A 16449-nucleotide genomic window follows, 5' to 3' on the forward strand; every position below is an offset into this window, starting at 1 on the left:
ACAAACGCAAAATAATTTTATTTAAAAAAGCGGATAAAGTGCCACTAGAAGCCTTCCTAAAAGACAATTTCCATTCCTTCCGAACTGACTATGCGAATGTAGACGAGATGTGGCTCAAATTCAAAGATATAGTAGCAACAGCAATTGAGATATTCATACCTCATAAATTGGTAAGAGATGGAACGGATCCCCCGTGGTACACAAAACAGGTCCGAACGCTGTTGCAGAGGCAACGGAAAAAGCATGCGAAGTTCAGAAGAACGCGAAATCCTGAAGATGGGCTAAAATTTACAGACGCGCGAAATTTGGCACGTACTTCGATGCGAGATGCCTTTAATAGGTTCCACAACGAAACATTGTCTCGAAATTTGGTAGAAAATCCGAAGAAATTCTGGTCGTATGTAAAGTACACAAGCGGCAAGACGCAGTCAATACCTTCGCTGCGCAGTGCCGATGGTACTGTTATCGACGACTGTGCCGCTAAAGCGGAGTTATTGAACGCAGTTTTCCGAAATTCCTTCACCAGGGAAGACGAATGGAATATTCCAGAATTTGAAACACGAACATCTGCTAGCATGAGTTTCTTAGAAGTAGATACCTTAGGGGTTGCGAAGCAACTCAAATCGCTTGATACGAGCAAGTCTTCAGATCCAGATTGTATACCGATTAGGTTCCTTTCAGATTACGCTGATACTATAGCTCCCTACTTAGCACTCATATACAACCGCTCGCTCACCGATAGATCTGTACCTACAGATTGGAAAATTGCTCAGGTCGCACCAGTGTTCAAGAAGGGTAGTAGGAGTAATCCATGTAACTACAGACCTATATCATTGACGTCGGTTTGCAGTAAGGTTTTGGAGCATATACTGTATTCAAACATTATGAATCACCTCGAAGAGAACGATCTATTGACACGTAATCAGCATGGCTTCAGAAAACATCGCTCTTGTGCAACGCAGCTAGCTCTTTATTCGCACGAAGTAATGGCCGCTATCGACAGGGGATCTCAAGTTGATTCCGTATTTCTAGATTTCCGGAAAGCTTTTGACACCGTTCCTCACAAGCGACTTCTAATCAAGCTGCGGAGCTATGGGGTATCGTTTCAGTTGTGCGACTGGATTCGTGATTTCCTGTCAGGAAGGTCGCAGTTCGTAGTAATAGACGGCAAATCATCGAGTAAAACTGAAGTGATATCAGGTGTTCCCCAGGGAAGCGTCCTGGGACCTCTACTGTTCTTGATCTATATAAATGACCTGGGTGACAATCTGAGCAGTTCTCTTAGACTGTTCGCAGATGATGCTGTAATTTACCGTCTAGTAAGGTCATCCGAAGACCAGTATCAGCTGCAAAGCGATTTAGAAAAGATTGCTGTATGGTGTGTCAGGTGGCAGTTGACGCTAAATAACGAAAAGTGTGAGATGATCCACATGAGTTCCAAAAGAACTCCGTTGGAATTCGATTACTCGATAAATAGTACAATTCTCAAGGCTGTCAATTCAACTAAGTACCTGGGTGTTAAAATTACGAACAACTTCAGTTGGAAGGACCACATAGATAATATTGTCGGGAAGGCGAGCCAAAGGTTGCGTTTCATTGGCAGGACACTTAGAAGATGCAACAAGTCCACTAAAGAGACAGCTTACACTACACTCGTTCGTCCTCTGTTAGAATACTGCTGCGCGGTGTGGGATCCTTACCAGGTGGGATTGACGGAGGACATCGAGAGGGTGCAAAGAAGGGCAGCTCGTTTTGTATTATCGCGTTATAGAGGAGAGAGTGTGGCAGATATGATACACGAGTTGGGATGGAAGTCATTACAGTATAGACGTTTTTCGTCGCGGCGAGAGCTTTTTACGAAATTTCAGTCACCAACTTTCTCTTCCGAATGCGAAAATATTTTGTTGAGCCCAACCTACATAGGTAGGAATGATCATCAAAATAAAATAAGAGAAATCAGAGCTCGAACAGAAAGGTTTAGGTGTTCGTTTTTCCCGCTCGCTGTTCGGGAGTGGAATAGTAGAGAGATAGTATGATTGTGGTTCGATGAACCCTCTGCCAAGCACTTAAATGTGAATTGCAGAGTAGTCATGTAGATGTAGATGTAGAAACTTGGACAGTTGGAAGAGCAGAGAGAAGACGGCTAGAGGCCCTGGAGATGTGGTGCTATAGAAGGATGATGAAGATCAGCTGGACAGACAAAGTAACAAATAAAGAGGTGCTTAGAAGAGTACAGGAAACCAGATCTCTGTGGAGGCACATCCAAACAAGAAGAGACAAACTTGTAGGGCACATCCTACGACACAACAATATCATTGGAACAATAGCAGAAGGAGTTATTGAGGGAAGGAATCGACGGGGGCGACCAAGGATATCATACATGCAACAGATCATGAATGACGTTGGATGTAACACATATGTGGAAATGAAGAGGAAAGCAGACAGAAGAGAGGGATGGCGCTGTGCTGCAAACCAACCTCAGGATTGAACACTAAAAGAAGAAGATATGTGAATTTACAAGAAGTTTAATAAAAATGTGGATCTTGAACACCAAGTCAAAAATTATTTCTACTTTACCATTGTTCGGATGTGGGATTGTTTGATCATTAAGAATTTCCTGAAAAACGCATTTGTTAGGTGTTCAAGTATTGCTAAAATACAGATCTGGACCTGCTAGCAGTCGAAGTGGAATCACCCTAGAATCAATAAGATGAGCCATAATAACTTCGACGGAATCTACGTGGGAATCAGTTCAAGATAAGTGCCAAAATTAATGATTTTTTTACAGTGACTTCATTATTTCCCCCCTTCTGACGATACCATCCACAGTCAATAACTTTGTTGTTGCCCGATAAAGTGACCAAATGCTGCCTGAGCAACATTATTAATCTGATTTCTAACCTACTTTGTAAGTGGTGGTATAGTTAGAACCTGCATCCATCTTCCACAGAGAATCACTGCACGCACGTCGTACCCGTCCCAGAAACCCCTTCATAATATCTCGTGTGTGGTTCTTTGTTCCATCGGAATTTTATGCAATGTCTCCTACAAACTGGCTTGATAAATAAATTTAGCAATTAAAAAGTAAATAAATGCACACTGTGATGCTGTTTTCTTTCCCGTAAGATTATCTGGAGGGCTCGAACTTAATGTAAAGTAAAAAACAGAAAAGAAACCGCTTTATCCTAGCTGATGTAGCTGTTTCTCTATATTATAGGCTACGTATAGTGCTCATCAGGAGTACCACATGGCAAAAACGAACATTAATGTGCACGTGTTTTAAGAGCTTATCTACACTACCACAGATCAGTCACAATCATAACTTTGCCTAACTTACGACTGGAAGGAACTGCTACTCTGACCAGGATCTCGACAAAGCTCATCCTCTCTCATTAACGTACTCGCCATTCAGATGTGTTATCTTTGACGATTAATTAATACTTGACTGTCTACCCTTTACAAGATTTGCATAGTAAATAGCACAGTCACTCAAAGTAAACTAAATTCTCTATTTGATGATACAGGTACCGACCCATCCAATGAGATTTTTGTGAAGGAACAAAGGTTTTACATTATCCAGTGCTGGTCATACAGACACCAACACAAAGGTTCGATGCAACTACTGATAAATACGGGGTGGTTATAATTCAGCATTCCCTATTTAACACTTTATAACCTGGAAACGGGAGTAGCCGTGGTCTATCTATGTGTTGCGGGTTATATCGGAGACACGGAATCCGACAGCGAAGACTTATTATAGTGCTCTCCAGCACTGGACTCCGGATAACGACATTGTACGGCGCCACCCTACGGTCGACTGGCCACGGGTATGGCGAGCCATCCACGCGCCGTTCCTGTCTACTTTAGTGCGGTCGACGTGGTATGTGGTCGTTAACGAGAAACTTCCAACCCGACAACGGCTGCATGCCATTCACCTAATTGACGACCCTGTGTGCCCCCGTTGCACGACGTTAGACACGGACGAACATAGACTGAACTGTGGCCCCGCGCGTGAGTGCTGGAAACTGATCCGCCAGATCCTGGCTTTCCTGCTCCGCCGCCCCTACGTTTCGATTTTACCCCAAGAACTCTTTCATCCTGACGCTGTCTATTTCCCTATGACCCGGATGAATGCGGTTAATTGAGTACGAGGAATGGCGATGCACTACATATACCGCGATGGAGACAAAGACGTCCTCGATTTATGGTACTATATGATCGCCGAGTTTCTGGTCTTAACGAACAGACAGGATTACCGGAACCTTTTTGCGAACTATTTGGGTTCGTCATTCATGGACCCACCACCCAGCTGGGGTGTGCCGGGTGTGAGAAGACATTAACTTGTAGATGTGATCCTTCCACGATTCCCCTATGGTAAAAGAAACAGTCTCTGACTGTGTGCAGCGACCTCGGGCGCTCCAACGATTGGTGGCTGGTGATGTCCAATGTAATGACGACCGCCCGTTCCTGGCCGCCCGCCTAGCAATGTGACCGCGGCGAGCAAGATGGCCCTTTTTAGTTCACTTTATTGGCAACTTTTTGCGCATGGCTGCCTTGTTTTTTTTATGCATTCTCAAAAAGAAAAAAAAGAAAAAAAGAGAAAAATAAAAAAATAAAATAAAATTGATTGTTAACATATTCTAATGTTTTGTCTGTCACATTGATTATAATAAATAACTTTTTGTTACATGAAAAAAAAAAGTTGATAGAGCACTTGCCCGCGAAAGGCAAAGGCCCCGAGTTCAAGTCTCGGTCGAAAAAAAAAAAAAAGGGGGAGGCGTCTTTGATTCATAATCAAAACGCCTTTCGTCCCGGGTTCGATCCCCGCCACTGCCTAAATTTTGATCAATATTCAGCATTGGCGGCCGAAGACTTCCGGCATAAGAAGTCAGACTCATTCTGCCAACGGCCTTGTCAAAGAAGGCGGAGGAGCGGATAGAGGTTCAGGGCACTCTCTTGTCCAAGGGGTGGGAAATTGCCCCTAAAGGCGGAAGAATCAGCAATGATCAACGACAAGAGGATGCAGAAGGCAATGGAAACCACTGCATTAAAGACACGTAACGTGTATCCACAGGACATGTGGCCTGTAGTTGAAGAAGTGTCATGATGATCTCTCCATTGGCAAAAGATTCCGGAATAGTCCCCCATTCGGATCTCCGGGAGCGGACTGTCAAGGGGCAGGTTACCATGAGAAAAATATTGAATAAGCAACGAAAGAATAATGTTCTACGAGTCGGGGCGTGGAATGTCAGAAGCTGGAATGTGGTAGGGAAACTAGAAAATCTGAAAAGGGAAATGCAAAGATATAGTAGGGGTCAGTGAAGTGAAGTGGAAGGAAGACAAGGATTTCTGGTCAGATGAGTATCGGGTAATATCAACAGCAGCAGAAAATGGTATAACAGGTGTAGGATTCGTTATGAATAGGAAGGTAGGGCAGAGGGTGTGTTACTGTGAACAGTTCAGTGACCGGGTTATTCTAATCAGAATCGATAGCAGACCAACACCGACAACGATAGTTCAGGTATACATGCCGACGTCGCAAGCTGAAGATGAACAGATAGAGAAAGTGCATGAGGATATTGAAAGGGTAATGCAGTATGTAAAGGGGGACGAAAATCTAATAGTCATGGGGGACTGGAATGGAGCTGTAGGGGAAGGAGTAGAAGAAAAGGTTAGAGGAGAATATGGGCTTGGGACAAGGATTGAAAGAGGAGAAAGACTAATTGAGTTCTGCAACACGTTTTAGCTAGTAATAGCAAATATCCTGTTCAAGAATCACAAGAGGAGGAGGTATACTTGGAAAAGGCCGCGAGATACGGGTAGATTTCAATTAGATTACATCATGGTCAGAAAGAGATTCCGAAATCAGATACTGGATTGTAAGGCGTACCCAGGAGCATATATAGACTCAGATCACAATATAGTAGTGATGAAGAGTAGGCTGAAGTTCAAGACATTAGTCAGGAAGAGTCAATACGCTAAGAAGTGGGATACGGAAGTTCTAAGGAATGACGAGATACGTTTGAAGTTCTCTAACGCTATAGATACAGCAATAAGGAATAGCGCAGTAGGCAGCACAGTTGAAGAGGAATGGACATCTCTAGAAAGGGCCATCACAGAAGTTGGGAAGGAAAACATAGGTAAAAAAAGGTAGCTGCGAAGAAACCATGGGTAACGGAAGAAATACTTCAGTTGATTGATGAAAGGAGGAAGTACAAACATGTTCCGGGAAAATCAGGAATACAGAAATACAAGTCACTGAGGAATGAAATAAATAGGAAGTGCAGGGAAGCTAAGACGAAATGGCTGCAGGAAAAATGTGAAGACATCGGAAAAGATATGATTGTCGGAAGGGCAGACTCAGCTTACAGGAAAGTCAAAACAACCTTTGGTGACATTAAAAGCAACGGTGGATAAAATTAAGAGTGCAACGGGAATTCCACTGTTAAATGCAGAGGAGAGAGCAGATAGGTGGAGAGAATACATTGAAAGGCTCTACGAGGGTGAAGATTTGTCTGATGTGATAGAAGAAGAAACAGGAGTCGATTTAGAAGAGATAGGGGATCCAGTATTAGAATCGGAATTTAAAAGGGCTTTGGAAGACTTACGGTCAAATAAGGCAGAAGGGATAGATAACAATCCATAATAATTTCTAAAATCATTAGGGGAAGAGGCAACAAAACGACTATTCACGTTGGTGTGTAGAATATATGAGTCTGGCGATATACCATCTGACTTTCGGAAAAGCATCATCCACACAATTCCGAAGACGGCAAGAGCTGACAAGTGCGAGAATTATCGCACAATAAGCTTAACAGCTCATGCATCGAAGCTGCTTACAAGAATAATATACAGAAGAATGGAAAAGAAAATTGAGAATGTGCTAGGTGACGATCAGTTTGGCTTTAGGAAAAGTAAAGGTGTTCGTTTTTCCCGCTCGCTGTTCGGGAGTGGAATAGTAGAGAGATAGTATGATTGTGGTTCGATGAACCCTCTGCCAAGCACTTAAATGTGGATTGCAGAGTAGTCATGTAGATGTATATGTAGATGTAGAGAGAGGCAATTCTGACGTTACGGCTAATAATGGAAGCAAGGCTCAAGAAAAATCAAGACACGTTCATAGGGTTTGTCGACCTGGAAAAATCGTTCGACAATATAAATTGGTGCAAGCTGTTCGAGATTCAGAAAAAAGTAGGGGTAAGCTATAGGAAGTGACGAGTCATATACAATATGTACAACAACCAAGAGGGAATAATAAGAGTGGATGATCAAGAACGAAGTGCTCGTATTAAGAAGGGAGTAAGACAAGGCTGTAGCCTTTCGCCCCTACTCTTCAATCTGTACATCGAGGAAGCAATGATGGAAATAAAAGTAAGGTTCAGGAGTGGAATTAAAATACAATGTGAAAGGATATCAATGATACAATTCGCTGATGACACTGCTATCCTGAGTGAAAGTGAAGAAGAATTAAATGATCTGCTGAATGGAATGAACAGTCTAATGAGTACACAGTGTGGTTTGAGAGTAAATCGGAGAAAGACGAAGGTAATGAGAAGTAGAAGAAATGAGAACAGCGAGAAACTTAACATCAGGATTGATGGTCACGAAGTCAATGAAGTTAAGGAATTCTGCTACCTAGGCAGTAAAATAACCAATGACGGACGGAGCAAGGAGGACATCAAAAGCAGACTCGCTATGGCAAAAAAGGCATTTCTGGCAAAAAGAAGTCTACTAGTATCAAATACCGGCCTTAATTTGAGGAAGAAATTTCTGAGGATGTACGTCTGGAGTACAGCATTGTATGGTAGTGAAACATGGACTGTGGGAATACCGGAACAGAAGAGAATCGAAGCATTTGAGATGTGGTGCTATAGACGAATGTTGAAAATTAGGTGGACTGATAAGGTAAGGAATGAGGAGGTTCTACGCAGAATCGGAGAGGAAAAGAATATGTGGAAAACACTGATAAGGAGTAGGGACAGGATGATAGGACATATGCTATGACTTGAGGGAATGACTTCCATGGTACTAGAGGGAGCTGTAGCGGCAAAAACTGTAAAGGAAGACAGAGATTGGAATACGTCAATAATTGAGGACGTAGGTTGCAAGTGCTACTCTGAGATGAAGAGGTTAGCACAGGAAAGGAATTCGTGGCGGGCCGCATCAAACCAGTCAGTAGACTGATGACCAAAAACAAAAAAAAAAGTTGGAAACTAATAACCGCACGAGTACCAAACATAGTACCATTAACGTCCGGAGTGTGGAGTGCATGATTGCCACGCGTCATAGCGCCAATGTACTTGTTGACGTGTCAACATGAACTTGGACGAAAGGATAAGGGCATTATTGGTGAAGCTCTATTATAAAAGCAACAGTAATGCTGCAGCTGCAGTTCGTGAATATCGTCGGCTGACAAGATTGAGGAAGGGTCCTCTTTCTCCACCTGCTCTGCAGAGCATGATGAAGAAGTTCGATTCAACTGGAGAACAGGGCGTTGGTCTAGGAAGAGACCGACGACCGGTTGCACCACAGGGGTTGATGAAATCGCTGTTCCTGTGGTAGACAACGCTGCGCGCTATTCGCAATGCTCAGGTTGTGCGCGTGCTGTGTCACCACAGTTGAATATCCCGTGGTCCACTGTACCGATGATACTTTGAACCATTCTCAAGTGGTATCTGCCCAAGATCCATATCATTCATCAACTTGCACCACAGGATGCACAACTACGTGTTGGCTTCGCTCTCCGTCCTCTCTCAAGGATTGAAGTTGACAAGGGCTGGCCCTGGACCATCCTATTCAGAGACGATACACATTTTTCTCAGACAGATGAGATGAACACAAAGAATTGCTGACTGTGGGGATCTTCACCTCCGGTTACTGTGCATGAAGTTCCCTTGTATGGTGTGGCTTCACAGCTACGTTCGTTCATCATTGGCTCTTTCTTTTTGAACAGGTTGGCGCTCAGGGACCAAAGACTTGTCAGTGTTACTGCGATATGCTTCGCCAGCGTATCATACCCCCTCTACAGGAGAGAGACGCAATGAACTCCACAGTTTTCATGCAAAAGGTGGCTCCATCGTACATCGCTCGTGAAGTTCACTTGCTTCTCCGAGACACATTGGGAAACGATCGAATTATCAGCCGGTATCACCTGATCTCTGTACCTGCGATCTCTGTTTGTGGAGCGACCTGAAGGACATGGTTTCACACATGGTCTGACCCGAAGCGCAGCATATCAAGAGGAGTAGCTAGCGTACCTGTGGACATGCTTCGGTCTGCTCTGAAGAATGCAGTTCTAAGTTTTCAGACTCTTCAGGACACTGATGGGCGCCATATTGAGCCCCTTTTGTAACAGTAATGGTACGGGTATCTAATGGTATGATGTACCGTAGCAGCAGATTAAAGTGTTTCAATTAAATTGATTCTGCATTGTTTCTCTTCCCCATGTCTGTGACAATAATACTACCATGTACGGCACTCATATGGTAATTAGTTTCCGTGTTTAATGTGTTCCATAGGAAAAGCTCAATTATAACAACCCGGTATTACGAACTACACAATTCTAATAAACACATGTATTCTATCACAGCAAGGCATAAACCTAGCCTCATGGTGAGTATGAAGGGGTGGTTGAAAACTCAGTACGCTCAAAAAATTAACAATGTGAGTATTCTATTCTTTTTTTAATTGTTATTTATTTGACTTTCAGTCGTCAGTTTGAATGGTTTGGCGCAGCCCACCACGAATTCCTCTCCTGTGCCAACTTTCTTATCTCAGAGTAACAATTGCAACCTACATCCCCAACTGTTTACTTGATGTAATCCAATTACTATATTCCTCTACGGTTTTTACCCTCTGCAGTCCTCTAGTACCGTGGGAGCTATTGCCTCATATCTCAACACGTGTCCCTACTTCTTGTCACTGTATTGTATATAATCCTTTTCTTGCTAATTCTGCTGAGAGCCTACTCATTCCTTGCCCTATCAGTCCACGTAATTTTCAACGTTCTTCTGCAGCACCACATCTGAAAAACTACGATTCTTTTCCGTTCCCGTTTCCCCACAGTCGTTGGTACACTCCCCAAACAATGTTGTGTTGAACAGCGATATTGAAGTTGAAAGGTGGCTGCATTGAGTCACAGCGCCAGAGATTGCGCCAAAGATTATTATTCCGCCTCCTCCACTAGACAGTAGAAGTTCAGAGGATGTCGAGGGCAGTTGTTGTTCTGTTGGGGGAGAGAGTAGACGCTGTTCGGTTGGTGTAATGTATAAATGGAAGAAGTTGCAGTTGTCAGAATATACACTCCTGGAAATTGAAATAAGAACACCATGAATTCATTGTACCCGGAAGGGGAAACTATATTGACACATTCCTGGGGTCAGATACATCACATGATCACACTGACAGAACCACAGGCACATAGACACAGGCAACAGAGCATGCACAATGTCGGCACTAGTACAGAGTATATCCACCTTTCGCAGCAATGCAAGCTGCTATTCTCCCATGGAGACGATCTTAGAGATGCTGGATGTAGTCCTGTGGAACGGCTTGCCATGCCATTTCCACCTGGCGCCTCAGTTGGACCAGCGTTCGTGCTGGACATGCAGACCGCGTGTGACGACGCTTCATCCAGTCACAAACATGCTCAATGGGGGACAGATCCGAAGATCTTGCTGGCCAGGGTAGTTGACTTACACCTTCTAGAGCACGTTGGGTGGCACGGGATACATGCGGACGTGCATTGTCCTGCTGGAACAGCAAATTCCCTTTCCGGTCTAGGAATGGTAGAACGATGGGTTTGATGACGGTTTGGATGTACCGTGCACTATTCAGTGTCCCCTCGATGGTCACCAGAGGTGTACGGCCATTGTAGGAGATCGCTCCCCACACCATGATGCCGGGTGTTGGCCCTGTGTGCCTCGGTCGTATGCAGTCCTGATTGTGGCGCTCACCTGCACGGCGCCAAACACGCATACGACCATCATTGGCACCAAGGCAGAAGCGACTCTCATGGTTCAAGGCGACACGTCTCCATTCGTCCCTCCATTCACGCCTGTCGCGACACCACTCGAGGCGGGCTGCACGATGTTGGGGCATGAGCGGAAGAAGGCCTAATGGTGTGCGGGACCATAGCCCAGCTTCATGGAGACGGTTGCGAATGGTACTCGCCGATACCCCAGGAGCAACAGTGTCCCTAATTTGCTGGGAAGTGGCGGTGCGGTCCCCTACGGCACTGCGTAGGATCCTACGGTCTTGGCGTGCATCCGTGCATCGCTGCGGTCCGGTCCCAGGTCGACGGGCACGTGCACCTTCCGCCGACCACTGGCGACAACATCGATGTACTGTGGAGACCTCACGCCCCACGTGTTGAGCAATTTGGCGGTACGTCCACCCGGCCTCCTGCATGCCCACTATACGCCCTCGCTCAAAGTCCGTCAACTGGACATACGGTTCACGTCCACGCTGTCGCGGCATGCTACCAGTGTTAAAGACTGCGATGGAGCTCCGTATGCCACGGCAAACTGGCTGACACAGACGGCGGAGGCGCACAAATGCTGCGCAGCTAGCGCCATTCGACGGCTAACACCGCAGTTCCTGGTGTGTCCGCTGTGCCGTGTGTGTGATCATTGCTTGTACAGCCCTCTCGCAGTGTCCCGAGCAAGTATGGTGGGTCTGACACACCGGTGTCAATGTGTTCTTTTTTCCATTTCCAGGAGTGTATTTGAGAAAGGAGATGGGCTTTTGGTTTATGATGCTGGTGTAATGGAATATTTTCGTCAATATATAATGAGGTAAAAAGGTATTTCAGTTTCCTTTAATGACAATTCCTCTTGCTCACAGGTACAGTCTACAAAGCATTTGGCTCGTGTTCATTTATCAGACTTGTAATTCTGGTTTCTATGTCCAATTATCGTATTTCTGCTTTTTCAATTAGTTCATTGTAAATGATGTTTAAAATATTTTGTCACATTGAGAAAAAACCGGCCAGATACATGTACGTTGAGTCACACTACTACGCACACAACAGTTACACTTGTGCTTTGTTGTTTCGTAGCTTTTATAGTTGCAGGGAACTTAATTAATCAATTGTGTTAATGGAAATTCCTTGTCATTCTTTTTTTTATGCAATCAGATTGCGTGCTAATATTCGTAACCGGTGACACAGCTACTAAAATTATTGCATTTATTCATTAATATTTGTCCTTTCTTCTTAATTAAGCCCCCATGCAAAATATTTAAGAAATTTTTGATATTAGCAGTGTACGATTCTGTATTGACAAGTAATTTCGATCACAGAATCATCGTCTGGTTGATCAGAGTGGGACGTAGGGACATGCAAAAATTTATCGTAAAACTGAAGTTAAGATAAACGAACAGGAATGGAACACTCACATACAAATACAATATAATCAATGATTTAAGGGAATGGTCCTTGAAGTCGGATATATGAATTGCACAGACGTACCCACGCAATTAAAAAATCGTGCAAACGTAAATACAGAGTATATAGAGCTGGTACTTCTAACGATTATGTAACCTACCAATTACAATTATTTTTAACAAGATTTTAAATATATTTAGTAAACAAGTACGTTAATTAGAATATGACACGTGCTGTGATTTTAATTTGGTATCCTAGTGCGTAGCATCACTGCAGTAGGCAAAGTTGAATATTTTAGGTATTTAATTAATGACGATAAAATTCTTAGAGTCGTTAGAAAGCTTCGTATCCCTCTTCATACTGTTAGAGTTTTCGATGTTTCGATCCCTCCCTTGTATTTTATTTAGGATTTCACTGGTGTCTCTGGATAGCTGAACACTGCCGAAAGACAGTGTGACGTTCGCTAATACAAGGCTATTTAACAGCACGTTTTCCAGAGAAGTGTCGTTAATGGATAAAAATCTTCAGACTGCTACTGTTGGGCCGTCATCGCTGGGTAAACACTGAAAGAACATTCTGAATAAGAGCAAAATTTAAAAATATTGTTCTTGTGTCCCTTTCGTTGTTTTTAGGTAGTTGTTTATGTACCTCCCTCACAGTTGCAATGTGTATAGTTCCGTTAAAATCACCACGATGGAAGCCTGCAGCCGTGTTTGAAATTGAAACTGTACTTATCCTTCGGATTTTTAACTGCCTCGGCGATTTTCTTACGATAAATATTATTTTCTCGTTCTCTTGCGTATTCTCTCAAAATACAAAGCTTGGTCGCATTCTCCAAGGTGCTCCACTATCCATTTTGTTTTAAGCCTGCGTAGCAGTCCATCTCTTTAACACGTTCTTTAATTATACATACAACTGCGTCTACACACGCTGAAGCGCCAAAGAAATTCGTATAGGCACATCTAGTGAAATACAGAGATACACTATGTGAAAAGAATTATCCGGACACCCCCAAAAATATACGATTTTCATATTAGGTGCATTTTGCTGTCACCTACTGCCAGTTACTCCATACCAGCGGCCTCAGTAGTCATTAGACATCGCGAGAGAGCAGAATGGGGCGCTCCGCGGAACTCACGAACATCGAACGTGGACAAGTAATTGGGTGTCTCTTGTGTCATTGTCTGTACGCGAGGTTTCCACACTCCCAAACATCCCTAGGTCCACTGTTTTCGATGTAATAGCGAAATAGAAACCTGAAGGGACACGTACAGCTGAATAGCATAAGGTCGATCTGGTCTGATAACTGACAGAGACCGCCGACAGTTGAAGAGGGCCGGCCGAAGTGGCCGTGCGGTTCTAGGCGCTGCAGTCTGGAACCACGAGACCGCTACTGTCGCAGGTTCGAATCCTGCCTCGGGCATGGATGTGTGTGGTGTCCTTAGGTTAGTTAGGTTTAACTAGTTTTAAGTTCTAAGGGACTAATGACGTCCCGGCCGAAGTGGCCGTGCAGTTCTAGGCGCTGCAATCTGGAACCGCGAGACCACTACGGTCGCAGGTTCGAATACTGTCTCGGGCACGGATGTGTGTGATGTCCTTAGTTTAGTTAGGTTTTACTAGTCCTAAGTTCTAGGGGACTAATGACCTCAGAAGTTGAGTCCCATAGTGCGCAGAGCCATTTTTGGACTAATGACCTCTGACCTTGAGCCCCATAGTACTCAGAGCCATTTTTGAGTTGGAGAGGGTCGTACTGGGTAACAAGTAGGTGTCTAAACACACCATCACACAGCAATTCCGAACTGCATCAGGATCCACTGCAAGTATTATGTCAGTTAGGCGGCAGGTGAGGAAACTTCGATTTCATGGTCGAACGGCTGCCCATAAGCCACACATCTTGGCGGTAAATGCCAAACGACATCTCGCTTGGTGTAAGAAGCGTAAACATTGGACGATTGAACAGTGGAAAACACTGGTGTAGAGTGACGAATCACGGTACACAATGTGGCGATCCGATGGCAAGGTGTGGGTATGGCGAAAGCCTGGTGAACGTCATCTGCGAACGTGTGTTGTGCTAACAGTAAAATTAGGAGGCGGTGGTGTTGTGGTGTGGTCGTGTTTTTCATGGAGGGGGCTTACACCTCTTGTTGTTCTGTGTGGCACTATCACAGCACAGGCCTACATTGATGTTTTAAGACCCTTCTCGTTTCCCACTGTTGAAGAGCAATTCGGGGATGGCGAGTGCATCTTTCAACACGATGGAGCACCTGTTCATAATGCATAATGCATGCCCTGTGACTGAGTGGTTACACGACAATGAAATTCCTGTAATGGACTGGCCTGCACAGAGGCCTGACCTGAATCCTTTAGAACACCTTTGGGGTGTTTTGGAACGCCGGCTTCGTGCCAGGCCTCACCGACCGACATCGATAGCTCCTCAGGGCAGCTTTCCGTGAAGAATGGTTTGCCATTCCCTCCAGTACCTGATTGAACGTATGCCTGCGAGAGTGGCACCTGTCATCAAGGCTAAGGGTGGGCCAGCAGCATACTGAATTCCAACATGGAGGGCGCCACGAACTTGTACGTCATTTTGAGCCAGGGGTCCGGATACTTTTAATCACATATAGTATGTGAACAGGAAAAATACAGCACTGCGGTCGGCAACGCCTATATAAAACAACAAGTGTCTGGCGCAGTTGTTATGTCGGTTACTGCTGCTGCAATAGCAGGTTATCAAGATTTAAGTGAGTCTGAAGCTGGTGTTATAGTCGGCGCACGAGCGTTGAGACACGGCATCGTCGATGTAGAAATGAAGTGGAGATTATCCCGTACAACTATTTCACGAGTGTACCGTGAATATCAGGAATCAGGTAAAACAGCAAATCTCAGACATCACTACGGCTGGAAGAAGATCCTGCAAGAACGGAACCAACGACGACTGAAGAGAATGGTTCAACGTGACAGAAGTGCAACCCCTCCGCAAATTACAGCAGATTTCAATGCTGACATGTGTCAGCGTGCGAACCATTCAACGGAACGTCTTCGACATGGGATTTCGGAGCCGAAGGCCCACTCGTGTACCCTCGAAGAGTGCTCGACACAAAGCTTTACGCCTCGCCTGGGCCCGTAACCCCGACATTGGACTGTTTATGATTGGAAACATGTTGGGTGATCGGACGAGTGTCGTTTCAGATTGTATCGAGGGGGTGGACGTGTACGGGTATGGAGACAACTTCATCAATCCATGGGCCCTGCAGGTCATCAGGGGACTGTTGAAGCTGGTGGAGGCTCTGTAATGATGTGGGACGTGTGAAGTTGGAGTGATACGGGATTACTGATATATCTAGATACGACTCTGACAGGTAACAGCTATGTGAGCATCCTGTCTGATCAACAGCAGCCATTCATGTCCATTGTGATTTCCGAAGGACTTGACCAATTCCAGCAGGACAATGCGACACCCCACACGTCTAAAATTGATAGAGTGGCTCCAGGAAGACTCTTCTGAGTTAGAACACTTCCGCTGGCCACCAATGGCCTATGTGATACTAGGCAGGCGTACCAGTTCTTTTGGCTCTTCAGTGTATAACTCTGAGATAAAAAGAACGACGCACCACGAAGGAATAATCCGAATAGGACGAAAATCGTTAGATGTGACCTACATGTACGGACAGGATTACAATTCCAGAAAATCTGAATGATTTTTACAAGCGAAAGAGCTCCACAAATAGAGGAAGTCCGTAACTTGTTATTGTACCTCTGTCCCATGTGCAAGCAGTTATTCGGCTTGCCACTGATTGACAGAATTGATGGACGCTGTCCTGAGGGATATCGTTCCATTTCGGTTCAGTTGGCGAGTTAGACTGTTGAAATCGCGAGATGTTTGCTGGGCCCTGCCCATAGTGTTCCATATGTTCTGAATTAGGGACAGATTAGAAGACCGAAGGTATGGTTTTCCAAACACGAAGACAAGTAGCAGAAACTCTCGCCTCGTGCATGTGGGCATTCTGTTGCTGAAATGTAAGCCGAGGAAGGCCATCCACTAAATGGAACAAAATGGACCATAA

This window comes from Schistocerca gregaria, chromosome 6 (assembly GCF_023897955.1).
Source record: "Schistocerca gregaria isolate iqSchGreg1 chromosome 6, iqSchGreg1.2, whole genome shotgun sequence".
In the NCBI taxonomy this organism is placed as follows: Eukaryota; Metazoa; Arthropoda; class Insecta; order Orthoptera; family Acrididae; genus Schistocerca; species Schistocerca gregaria.